Genomic DNA, 13,709 nt, shown 5'->3' on the forward strand with positions numbered 1-13,709 from the left:
ATAGTGGCAGCACTGGAGAGATGGGGTGTTAACCGACCTCCAACTAATGTGCATAAAAGAATGTTCAGAAAATTGATATGAAAAATGAAAGAATACTGACCAAATTTGAATGTCAGTACACACAAACCCACAGAGAGAAAGAGATGGAGAGAAAAAAAAAAAAAAAATTCCAAAAACTGCTTCGGCTAGGATATAAAAGGGGAAAAGAAACTAGTATTTACCCGTGGTCTTCTATGTAAATACACTTACATCTAATTTGCTAAATTCTTGACTCTGCTCCCCACAATGTTTATCCTTCAACATTTTCCCTTTCAGGAAGTGGAACTTCTAGTCAAGTAATCTAAGAATCATCCCTAACTCTTTTTTCTTTTTTTTATCCCGCTCATTCATATTCACTGTCAAGACAAGCAGATCTGACCTCCTATGTATCTCTCCCAGTTTTCTTCCACCTCCACTGCCACCACCACTTGCGCTGGGACTTCTTTTTTTTTTTTTAATTTTTATTGGGGTATAGTTGATTTACATCACTGGGACTTCTGCAGTAGCCTCCTCACTGGTCCCTTGTATTCACTTGCTCCTCCTCCCACTCCCAATTCCATTCACTACAGAGAACTTTTAAAATATCTTATCACTTCCCAACTCAGAATCCCTCAATGGATTTCCAGTGCTCCTAGAATCTTCACCATGACCTTATCTTGTATCATTCTCTCCTTGGTCGTTACTTTTCAGCCACTACAGTCTTTCTGGAAAGGGTCAGGCTCTATCCTACCTCACTCTCTACTTGGAAAGATAAACTGAAGCTCATCTTCTGATCTCGGATTAAATGTCACCTTTTCAGAGACCTCTTCCTTGCCTTATTACCTGTGGATGAAAAATGTCGCCTGCCATATCAGTAAACAAAGAATGTTGCGGCCATCAAGCCATCAGCCACTACAGCGGACCCCAAGAGTGCACCCTGAGAGGACTCAGGATAGGAAAGAACAGGATGCTGGCCCCAGATAGCTAAGGTGCATATCAAAGGAATGATTTCAGTGAGCCCAGACTCTTCCATCTTCCCAAACATAGAAGAGTGCTAAATTCATTAACTTGAGATGTCTGGTTTTCTTTAATTAACAGTAATATTGTGATGTTCTGACTCCCTGGTTTTGTTGCAAAAACTCTTATATATCCTGGCTCCTCCCTTTCCTCTTCAGACCAGCCCCTCATCACTATCTGAGAGGCTTCCTCTTGGGCTTGAGTCCTCAGAAAGTCCACCGAGTAAAACATAATTCTCAATTTTAGGTTGTGCATTTTTTTTCAGTCGACACACCCAACTTCAAAATTAGATATTTATTCTCTACAATGAAAACCTATAGAACTGGTTGCAATTTTCTTTCATAGAATCAGTCAAAACATGTGACAATATACTTATTTGTGTGCTTATTCATGCATGTCCCTTCTTCCAATAGACAGTAAACTCTATGCAGGCAGGGGACATGGTGGTTTTGTTTACCACTGATACCTATCGCCCAATACAACACCCAGCCCCACAGGAGAGGATCAAGAAATATTTGCTGAATGCTACTGCAATTAGGTATTTTAATCTCCACATTACCTGTGATAGGATGACTATATGACCCAGTCTGCTTGACACAGTCTTTGTTTACACCTGTTGAACTAGGATAATGATTGATAAATTCTCACCTTCATTCTGGGCTTTATGCTGAGTAATATAGTCACTCTACCTACACGGAAGCTGAGATTCGGAAAGATCAAATAAGCAGTCAATTCTCCTTATTCGTGGTAGTTATGCTCTACAGAGTCTTCATGAGCACTAAATTAGCAAATGCTGAACCACTGCTGCAAGGGGAAATGCAGAATTACATTCCCTCGAGCTAGTGACTGGCCACAATACTTCCTTCAGCCAATCAATAAATAACTTGGTTTCATGTGTGTTTCTGTCTAAAGACACCTCATTTAATATATATTGTGGATTCATTAACATTGAACTCATGGCAACAACACGGTCACTCATGCATGTAAAAAGATAATTAGCATACATATTTTCTTTTTCAGGCATAGCATAGCCTTCTTGCACTTGGGAACACAGAGAACTCTCTATCACTGTGCTTTGGGCTAATTTTAAACAGTGAAATTACAAACAAAAAGCATAAAAATGTGGAAAACATGGCATTAAATAGACTATGAAAAAAGGACATCTGTTTACAGTACAAGAGCTGAAAAAAGAAGGCAGAGTGCCTTATTTGACTTCAGCTGGGAACTTGTTCACTGGGTAACTCCAAATGTTCACTGCTCTGTTCATGTCTGTGAATGACTACAAAAGCACCATAAGCACTGATTTGAGGTTACTGCTCTCAAGTAGGCAAATTCACAAATATGGAAGCCCCCAATAATGAAGATGGACTGTAGCCTTGTATAAGGTTATACAGATACCTTAGAGTAAGGACAGACCCCAGAAAATGTCCAACTTCACAGCTTACATCCATTCATTAGATCAGTATCACCAAGGAAAGAACTGCTCTTTCTAAAGCAGGGTACCACTATTCTAGCTAGATTGGTTATAATTATTAAGACTCCTAGATTGCCAGTTTATCAAAGTTCCAGTGGAAAGTGCAGAGAGAGGCAAAACTCTTCTTCACAGAATGAATACAAATCTGTATAAAAGTAGTTAGCAATCTATGACTCTACACTACTGAAGAGTTAAACTGCAGGAACTAGCTACTAATAAGTGACAATTAACAAGGGAGCCCCAAGTTACTTGTAATAACAATGGGTGATTTCACAACGGGATGCAGGTCCTACAATTAATAAAAAATGTAGGGCTTCCCTGGTGGCGCAGTGGTTGAGAATCTGCCTGCCAATGCAGAGGACACGGGTTCGAGCCCTGGTCTGGAAAGATCCCACATGCCGCGGAGCAGCTAGGCCCGTGAGCCACAACTACTGAGCCTGCGCGTCTGGAGCCTGTGCTCTGCAAAAAGAGAGGCCGCGACAGTGAGAGGCCCGCGCACCGCGATTAAGAGTGGCCCCCACTCGCTGCAACTAGAGAAAGCCCTCGCACAGAAACGAAGACCCAACACAGCCAAAAATAAATAAATAAATAAATACATTTTTAAAAAATAAATAAATAAAAGATGTAAATTTGTGGGACTATAAATATTTTTAAGAGTCAAAACTTGAATCATCCACAGACTAATGCCCAGGTATATTGACATGTAGACCATGAGAAATCAAGTATCTGTGTCTCTTCCCAGTCCACAGGGGAGGAAAGACTCTTCAGCAAGGTTCTGGTACATGATCACTCTCACTTTTCAGGAAATCCCCTCTACGGTTTCTCACTTCTTAATAAATTTTTATTTACTCTTTTAAAACACATTCAATAACAAGGGTTGAGATCAGCCTGTAAGTTTATGAACAGCATGAGTAAAAATATCTTCAATTACAGACTAGTTTTCTATTTAAGAATTTAAAAGACTATTTAAGACTATTTACAAATTCAGCATTAGAAAAATACTTCCTACTGGTCCACTTTATTCTAAGTGGCTCTGCTGTGTTAGCATGTCAAGACTCACACTACGCTATGGATAGAAGGTATAATGTCTGAAATATTTTTAGCTAATTGATATTAATTTAAGGCAATCTCAAAATCACTTGCCTTATACTTAAAAAAGAAGAGTCTTCTTCCTACTATTTAGAGACTACTAGCTTAGAAATGGTTTTGAAGTTTGGGAGAAAATTAAATGTTCTCTCCTAAACTCAATTTAGAGTTCATAATTTGAAATAATTTCAGACTTACGTAAATGTTCCAAAATGATCAAAAAAATAAACAACCCAATTAAAAATGGGCAGAAGACTTGATTAGACACTTTTCCAGAGAGGGCAGGCAGATGGCCAACAGGCACATGAAAAGATGCTCAACATTGCTAATCAGCAGGGAAATGTAAATCAAAACCACAATGAGATATCACTTCACACCTGTCAGATTGCCTATTAGCAAAAAAAAAAAAAAAGGAAATAAAAAAGAAAAAAACATAAATAACAAGTGTTGGTGAGGGTGTGGAGAAAAGGGAACACACTGTTGGTGGGAATATAAACTGCTGCAGTCACTGTGGAGAACAGTATGGAGGTTTCTCAAAAACTAAAACTGGAACTACCATATGACCCAGCAATTCCACTCCTCGGTATATATTCAAAAAATAAATAAAAACACTAATTTGAAAAGATGCATGTACCCCAACTTTCAAAGCAGCAGCATTATTTACAGTAGCCAAGATATGGAAGCAACCTAAGTATCCATCAACAGATGAATGGATCAAGAAAATGTATAATATATATATATATAACATATATATACATATATTACTCAGCTATAAGAAAATGAAATTTTGCCATTTGCAACAACCTGGATGGACTTGGAGGGCATTATACTAAGTGAAATAAGTCAGACAAAGACAAATACTACATGATATCACTTATATATGGAATCTAAAATATACAACAAACTAGTGAATATAACAAAAAAGAAGCAGACTCACAGATATAGAGAACAAACTAGTGGTTACCAGTGGGGGTGGGGGAGTGGAAGGTACAAACTATTGGGTGTAAGTTTGGCTACAAGGATGTATTGTACAACCTGGGGAATATAGCCAATATTTTGTAATAACTATAAATGGAGTATAATCTTAAAAAATTGTGAATCACTATATTGTACACCTGTAACATATAAAATTGTACATCAACTATATTTCAATTAAAAAAAGTTCCAAGATGAATATGAAGTATATCCTTCACCCAGATTCCCCAAATACTAACGTTTTATCTTTTTTGTATTATTACTTTTTTCTGAATTGTGAAGTAGTTCAGAGTACACCAACCCAAAATGCGCCACTCTATCACAAGGACTGTTTTGACTGAAGGCAATTTCTTAAAAAGAAGACACAGGATGAGCTTTCTGATCTCTGCTGATCTGCTTAAAAACAAAATAACAACCTTAACACCTGAGATGAGGTGGCACCAGGTAGACCTGCACAAACGAACCTTATCAAATTGACCTTTACCTTCCATTAGTTTCCACATACATATACCTTTCCCCAGTTTGCCACCCTTGGAAACCTAAAGCCCCTTTCCTTTGTCCTATCACTTTTCTAAAATTTATTGTTCTTTGTTAAGATGCTATACAAACCCAAGTCCTAGCCACCCCTTTGAGTCACTCATCACTGAGTTTCTCCCTTGTGTATGCATGCTGCTTGTGTCAATAAACTTATTTGTTTTTCTCTCATTATTCTGTCTTTTTCAGTCTAATTTGCAGGGCCCCAAGTGGAGAAACTAGGAACATAATGGAAAAAGAATAGTTTTTCCTCCCCTATAACTGTGTATGAATAGTTGTAGACGTGATGTCCCTTTACCCTAAATACTTCAACATGTATTTCTGAAGATCAAGAACATTCACTTACAGGGAATTCCTTGGTGGTCCAGTGGTTAGGACGCCAAACTTTTACTGCCAAGAGTACGTGTTCAATCCTTGGTCAGGAAACTAAGATCCTGTAAGCCGTGCACTGCAGCAAAAAAAAAAAAAAAAAAAAAAAAAATCACTTACATAAACACAGCACAATTATCAAAGTCAGGAAATTAAAACTGATACAACACTAGTATATGATTTCCTATTCAAATTTCACTAATTGGCCCAATTATTTCCTTTATCGTACAAAAACAAAGAATTTGCTTCCCTGATCTGGGAGCCAATCCAGTATTGCTTACAGAATTGAGTTATCTGGGACTTCCCTGGTGGCGCAGTGGTTAAGAATCTGCCTGCCAGCCAACACAGGGGACATGGATTCGATCCCTGGTCTGGGAAGATCTCACATGCAGGGGAGCAGTTAAGTCCGTGCGCCACAACTACTGATCCTGCACTCTAGAGCCCATGAGCCACAACTACTGAGCCCGCGTGCCACAACTACTGAGCCCACGTGCCACAACTACTGAAAGCCCACGTGCCTAGAGCCCGGGCTCCGCAACAAGAGAGGCCACCACAATGAGAAGCCTGCACAGCGCAACGAAGAGCAGCCCCCGCTCGCCTCAACTAGAGAAAGCCCGCACGCAGCAACAAAGACCCAATGCAGCCAAAAAATTTAATTAATTAAAAAAAGAAAAACAATTTAAAAAAAAAAGAATGCAGGTTTCCTTTTCTTTGGAAGCCTATTGAATGTTGGGCTTGTTATGAGCAGACTGTTGGGGAGGAAGAGAGGAATAAGGAAAGAGGAATCAAGGTTTGGATAACAGGCATAAGGTAGGAGGGCAGATTCTTCCTGTCTAGGGAGCCTCACTGAGGAGGAAGGGGTTGCAGAAGAGGATGGCAGGTTTCCCGATACATCTCCCAATAGTCTAACGCTGGTCTCCCAGGCCCTGAACTCAATGCCTTCACACACAGCCTCTCACTGAACCATCATGTTACAGACTGAATGTCTGCATCTCCAACTTCCCTCTCTTGAAACCTAATCCCAGTGTGATGGTATTGAAGGTAGGGTTTGGGGAGGTGATTAGCTCCTGAAGGTGGATCCCTCATGAATGAGATTGGTGCCTTTTCAAAAGAGACCACAGGTGAGGACACAGCAAGAGGATGAACTTACTGTCCTGACAATTCACATGCACATTCATCTGTTAAAGGCCCTGGAAAAGTCCTTCAGTAAAGCAGTCTTTTTGGCTTTGTTTTTCCCAGTGTCTCTCAAATTTGACTGTGGAACACTTTAAACATCACATCTGTTAATGATCTGTGGAACACACTTTAGGAAACATCTTAGATGTTTGTGTGGCATGAGTCATGACGAATTAAAGCCTCAAAGGAGGGTGAAAGTGTCAACACCCAGGAATGGACAGTCTAATGTGGAGGCATGGGTCTCTCCTTGAGCAAATACCCAAAGAAACTGAAAACAAAAGACAAATGATCATGAATTGTAATTTTTTTAAAGTGTTGTGGTAAACAATTCTGACTTTTGTTCTGCAATCTGTGCAGCTGACTTTCTGTAATATAATAAAATAGTTCATGTGCCACCACACATTGCAAAATGACATTTCAGCCTTCTGGGAAGTTGACTTTGGGGAAAAGAATATCATAATTTGGGGCAAGACATGTTGTGACTGGGGAAACCAAATGTCATCCTGGCTCCCCACCAGTATCGAGTTATTGCTTAGAACTAAACAGAAGTTGGAGAAGGGAGCCTTGGACTTCTTCCCCCAACTCCCGCCCCACCCTCCAGCCATCAGAAATCTATTCTGTACATGACGTGGTACTGTATTTACACAAGAGACCACACAAAATACAGCTGCCACCTGCTCAACACAAAATACATTCTGAATTGCAACAAAAACTTTGGAAAAGGATAACTTTAAGTAGCACACAAAACAATCCAATAAAACCATGTAATTTACATATTTTTGAAGCAGGACTTGCTCAAATAGTTCCCTGCACACAGGGAACCATAGGCCATTTAAATACTGAAAGGCTTGAGTTTCTCAGGTTTCCTCTTTCGAGCAAAGTAGACTTTCTTTTTTTAAACCTTTTAATTCAAGAAAGAAATTACAATGCAACACCAAAGCACTACTTTCCACAGCAGCAAATTAGAGAGGGCTAATTTGTGGATACAGCCGTGCCCTGTTATCTGTACCTTGTCACTTTAATTTAGCACAATCAAAACCTCACCATTTCTTTCATTTTTACCTCTCTACATAGCAGAATTTTAGCCTTCACGCTGGGTTTCAAAGAGTCCAAAATAAAACCAGCCCACATTAAGCAAAACAGCCATGTAAGACCTTTCCTTTATGTTTGGAGAGAAAGACTTTCAAAGTTCAGGAGGCGGATTTTTTTTAAAGGCACTGAGTAGTCTTGGTAATGCTTTTTAAAGTCTATTTTAAAACACTGAGATTTATTTTCCACCGCTGCATTGACATGAATGTGGACAGTCAAGTGTATTGCCTCAAACAGAAGCAAAGAAGTTGTTACTTGAAATCTGTACACTTTCATCCATTGTTAAAACATCTCAGCTATGCAAGAATCTCTGAGTCACAAATTATCAAAGTTAAAAGATACACAGTCCATCCTGCATTAACAGGCAAGAATGACAGCCTGGGCTCGGAGCTAGTCTCCAGATCCTGCTCTTACAGTAGCGAATCCAGCCATCCCTCAACCATAGGAAATAGACTGTCAAGTTGTACTAGATCCAAATGCTTCCACCTCCACCTATGGGCATGCATAAAGTATGAAGCACGGGTGTCCCCAGGATCCTTTATTAACTCTCTGGCACATGCAACCCTCAGTAGTGAGAGCTGCTCTCTGAAACGCAAATTAATCATTGTAAACAGAAATACATGTTTTCCACAGCCTCACAGGCGTCACCCAGCTTCCAAAATCTCATCGCCTTCCTTCCCCATACCACCCACCTTTCTCATCTCTTGAAATTCAGAGCACATTCCGCACCACTTTCATCCCCCAAGGAGCAAAGCCTTAAGTATCTATCACCTGTGCTCTCATTCCGCAAATCATTTGGCTAGAATTCTTAGTAAAAGCGGATGGCCGTGCATCGGCTATCACGGTGCCAAGTTGTAAAAGAGCACCACAGACATGGAAACGTAGATGCTTCTGAAACTCAAATTGTATTTGGAATTCAGAGCTAGTGCCCCACCAGAAATCTGTACTTTGCAGCTGTCACTGGGAGTAAAAAGTCTGCCTTTTGACTGAGCAGGGACCCAAAGCCCATGACAGGGAGCGTTTCCTTACACAGCTGTCAGCCTCCAGCCACTTGGCCACTTGGAGGAACGGGATCAGTTTCACATCAGTTTCACATCCAGTTCCCACCCCTCTCTCCAAGGGGGATGCCTGGCAGAGCTGGAGAGGGCAGAACTATCTCCGTCAAATAGGAAATCTGACTGACAGAGGCACAGCTTAGTAGGAGACCCCAAGGAACACATTTCTTGTTATTGCCTGCCTTTCCCCGCCACCCCAGCCCCTACTCCCAGATGCAAGGAGGCCTAGCAACAGAATGCAAGTGAAAGTTATAGGTCCCTAAGCAGACCACAGGCCCTACCTGCTTTGAATGCCATCTTTCAGGTGATTCTACTTCTAATCCTTTTCACTGGTACGCAGAGGTTGGTACTTATCACAGCGCCTGACCCAGTAAAAAAATCAAACAGATGGGGCTTCCCTGGTGGCGCAGTGGTTGAGAGTCTGCCTGCTAATGCAGGGGACACGGGTTCGCGCCCTGGTCTGGGAAGATCCCACATGCCGCGGAGCAACTGGGCCCGTGAGCCACAATTGCTGAGCCTGCGCATCTGGAGCCTGTGCTCCGCGGCGGGAGAGGCCACGATGGTGAGAGGCCCGCGCACCGCGATGAAGAGTGGCCCCCGCTTGCCGCAACTGGAGAAAGCCCTAGCACAGAAACGAAGACCCAACATAGCAATCAATCCATCAATCAATCAATCAATAAAAAAATAAATCTTTAAAAAAAAAAATCAAACAGATGGCAAAGACTAGTGCCAGAATTCACATGGGGCTTTTTGTTTTGTTTTGTTTGCAAATGGAAACCAAGTCTCTGTTCCTTGAGACTTGCAGGTGCTCACCACTCCACCCTCTAAGCTAGTGTTTCTGTCCGCCAGGTGCTAAGGGCCACGAGCTCTTCATGAGGCAGCACTTTTAGATGAGAGGACGGTCCGACATCTGCCACAGAGCACAGATGGCCAAGCCAGGACTCAACAGCTGACCTAGTGACCGTGTAGACACCCCAACTGAACACGTTGTTCAATGTCCACAGTGTAGAAATGCAAATCAGGCATGTTCTGGAAAAGGAGTAGTTATTTATAAAGGCATCTGTATGAAAGGCTTTATCATGGTATGGGCAAAGGGGTAAACAAAATATAAAATTACACTAAATGGAGGACCCTGAAGTTAGACCAGTGTGGGCCAGTCCATATATGTACGTGTGCTTCCTTTGTAAAAATCAAGACAACCTTCTAACCTTCCTTTGAAGAATACACGGTTCATGCCTGAGGGCTCCCATGGTCTTCATTACTCACAGAAGGACCCAGACCCTCTTGGCTGGTCTCTAACCAATGAGCCATACAGAACCATTGCTTCTGGGCAGCAGGCAGACTTAACCTGCATGCCAGGTTTCGGGTTTCTAGCACCTCTTCAAAAACAGATTCTAGCACTCAAGAGCCTCAAGGTTTGGGCAACTGCAGTTAACACTCACCAGGAAACAAACGGCTTTTACATAAGGAGCCATTTGGGACCACAGGTTTCAGGGCTAAGTAGCCCGGGGCCTTCAAGTACCCGGAGGAGATATGGCCACCTGTGGGAGAAAGAACTGCAAACCCTCCAGTGGAGGGGGGATTGAAGGGGCAGGGTTGGGAGGGGTGGGGTCTCACCCCTGAGACAGCACTACTCAGTTGTAGAAAGTGAACTGTAATCTCCACCCACATCCAACAGCCCTGCATGGACTTTGCACCAAGGAACCGAATTCCTTTGGTTCGTAGCAGGGGAGGGCACGCTGGCCTCAACAGGGAAAAAATATCCATTTGGGCTAAATCTCTGAAAGAAAGCCTGCAACCCAGGGAAGTTGGAGGATAATATGGTATTCCAAGCAGGTAAGCCTCTTCAAAAAAAAAAAAAAAAAGTCTTTCCTTCCTTTTACATGGCTGCAGACTTAAAAAAATAAATAAAAACAGAAAGAGGGAAGTTGCTACTCTAGAGTGTAGTCTCTCTCTAACACAGTTCTCATGTGGCCAGTAGCAGCAAAAAGGATCTCTAAGGAACCTGAATGAAGAGGGTATATGTCCCTGAGAGTGAACGTATGAAATTAACCCAGAAGGAGGCAACACAGAATCACACACAAGCAAAGACATTCAGGGGTCCACAACCTGGCTGAGGCTCCTACCGTATCTAAAGAAACAACACAAGCGGCGAGGTGGCCAACCATGAAAGCAGACAAAAACTGAAGCTTGGGAGGCCACCCCAGCTCTGCCCAAGGGAGGGCAAGCCCCGTCCCAGACTCACGCCTCCACACAGCATTGCCAAGTGTGAGGCTCACGTGCAGATGCAGAAATCAGGCTGCCCTGGCCGGATGCTCTGATCACACTGGGTCAGCTCCTCTCACTGTTATTCCTTATTTACCAAGCAAGTCTCCTGATTGCCACCTGGCTTCCCCCTTGAAGTTTGCAACAGGGAGGAAATCCGCTAGTCAAAGAGTGCCAATGGCCTTGAGTACGTTTCTCACACTAAATCATCAAGGTGGCATCTTGCTCCCCAGTCCCCAGAAACCTGCTAATTGCACTTGCCCCTGGGAGGTCGCTCTGCTGTCCCGGAGCTGACAGTCTGTCTTCGGAGTCTGTTTTCACTTGCTGAGAGCTGCTGAGATGCAGGCTTGCTCTTGGCTATGCCCCTAGGCTTCACCACCTCTCCACCCCTAAATCTGCTCAAGGAACACCAGGGCCCCTCTTCTGCACATTTCCATCAGCATATAATGCAGATCGAATCTCATCAAGACAACTTATCCATGAGAAAAAGTCCAAGTTGGTTTCTTAACATTTTTCTTTTAAAAAATATTTTTAAATTTTCAAGCAATCTCTAATTCACCAAAAAATATTGTAAGTTAAGTACAAAAACCTTTCTCTCTTCCTGAAACACTTGAAAGTAACTTGCCCAAGCAGAAGCCCCATCACTCAGTGATACTTTAGTGTGCATTTCCTACAAAAATGACATTCTCCTCCATAGCCACAACACAACCATCAAAATCAGGAAATTAACATTGAATACATGTCGCATTTGCTCCTGGACCCCATTCAAATTTTACCAAATGTCCCACTAATGTACTTTATAGAAAAAGGATCAGAATCACACAGTGCTTTTTAGCTGTTAGGTCTCTTTAGCCTCCTTTATTCTAAAACACTTTCCTCAGTCTTTCCCTGATTTTTCTGACCTTGACAGTTTTTAAGATTGCAGGCTGTTTATTTTGGATAAAGTCTCTCAATTTGGCTTTGTCTGATGCTTCCTCTGATTAAATTCAGGTTATGAACTTTTGGCAGAACATCATGGAAAAGTGATGCTACATCCTTTCCCTTGAATGTCATTGAGTGGTACATGATTTTGGTTTCTCCCTTTGCTGGTAATGTTCAATTTTTTCCTCCCGCTTGTCTCTGTGTGTGTGTGTGTGTGTGTGTGTGTGTGTGTGTGTGTGTGTGTGTGTGTGGTGTTCAAATCCCCACAAGTTCATGAAGATTGGCCTGCCTAACCCAAGGACAGGCTGAGCTAGGGAGGGCCTGGGCATATCTTGGTTTGTACCTTCTCTGCCCTCTATCACAAACAGTGCCCCCCTGCTCTGCCTCCCCCTTGGGGGGAACTGTAATGATGGCAATGACAGCAGATTCACAGAGATGCATTTACAGAGATGAGCTATAGAGAAAGGAAAAGAAGACAGATGAAATGCTTTTGCAGATAAATAATACAATTCCTTAGGTCCCACTCACACAATTTTTCCATAGAGGTAAATTGCATTCATTTCTTCATGCAAAAAAGGTCCCACTTCACTCATTCATTCATTCAACCTACAAACATTTATGGAGAGCCTCTCCCTGTTAGGCACAGGGACACCAACATACAGTGGACACTGCCCTGCCCCGAAGGACAGCATGGTCCCTTACAGAAATGTTATTCAATATAAATAAACAGCTACAGTGCAGTATCGAGAAGGAGAATCTAATCCAGGTTGAGAAGGAAGCAATCCAGCACAGGGGTTGGCTGGCTTAACACAGTCTGGCATGTTCTGCTGCAAGCAGAGGTAAATAGATCCCAGATCAGCCTGAGAGCAAAGGTGAGCTGCAGGAGAGGGGAGATTGGAGAATGAGGTGTACAGGGATTGGGTCAGAAAGGCCTTCATAGGTTTAGCAAGACTCTGCATACCTTGTTCCTTAAGCCATGAGGAACCACTAACGGGTTTGAAGCCCAGTGGCAAGATCATGCAGATATTTTTACAACAATTCGAGGAACCATCTACAGAGAGGAAGAAGGGGGAACAGAAGGGAAGCTAAGTACACAGAATATAGTGAGGAGAAAATTGCAGTTATCGGTCAGACCAGAAGCTGATGAAGGTTAGTCCAGGACAGGAACAATGAGGAGGAAACAGGGGCCAGATTCCATAGAAACACAGGATGCAGCATCCATGGGATTTTGCAGGAGTGTGAGAAGTAGAGGATCAAGACATACAGAAAAGCCTGGGGGCTTCTGGATTAAGTGGATGTAAGTGGGATGCCTTTAATCAGGATCCAGAATATAACAACAGTAGGTGCTGCTAATGACACTTCCAGACATAAAACCAATTTCCCAACCTCTGAAATCTGGAATTCTAGTGAATTTATACAAATCCGGGTTAGTAGAGGATTTCAAGGACTGTTTGCTGTTATAGATAGATAGATACCACAGCATACTGAGTTTCAGCCCTAGGATTTTAAATACATTTGAGTTCCTAGCGTTACCTACTGCAGTGATTATTGTGGGCATAGCTGGGGGTAATTTTACAGTAAGAGAAAGAGAGAGAGAGATGTTTAAGACTTGTTCATCCTTGCCTCTCTCACTGCCACCTACCACTTATGTTTCCCTAATCATTTCCAGAAATTTTGGACTTGAGGCAGCATACTGTTGACTTAATGTCATAGCACACCTCTCATATATT

General features: G+C 42.3%; 1 protein-coding gene across 9 annotated transcripts in view; it reads right to left on the reverse strand.

Moving 5' to 3' along the window:
- The window catches only part of ELMO1 (engulfment and cell motility 1), a 555,096-nt gene that overhangs the window by 490,442 nt on the left and 50,945 nt on the right, over positions 1–13,709 (reverse strand). For 6 of the 9 annotated variants that reach the window (XM_082471822.1, XM_082471821.1, XM_082471828.1 and 3 more), the window contains one exon: positions 5,451–5,538. The exons of 2 other annotated variants lie outside the window; for them this stretch is intronic. The gene's annotated coding sequence lies outside the window, so the exon portion shown is untranslated. Of the gene's footprint in view, positions 1–5,450; positions 5,553–13,709 lie in introns of those variants that run through there. One more of the 9 variants, XM_082471819.1, reaches the window with a different exon arrangement.

This window comes from Balaenoptera physalus, assembly GCF_965194825.1.
Source record: "Balaenoptera physalus genome assembly, chromosome: 8".
Taxonomy (NCBI): Eukaryota; Metazoa; Chordata; class Mammalia; order Artiodactyla; family Balaenopteridae; genus Balaenoptera; species Balaenoptera physalus.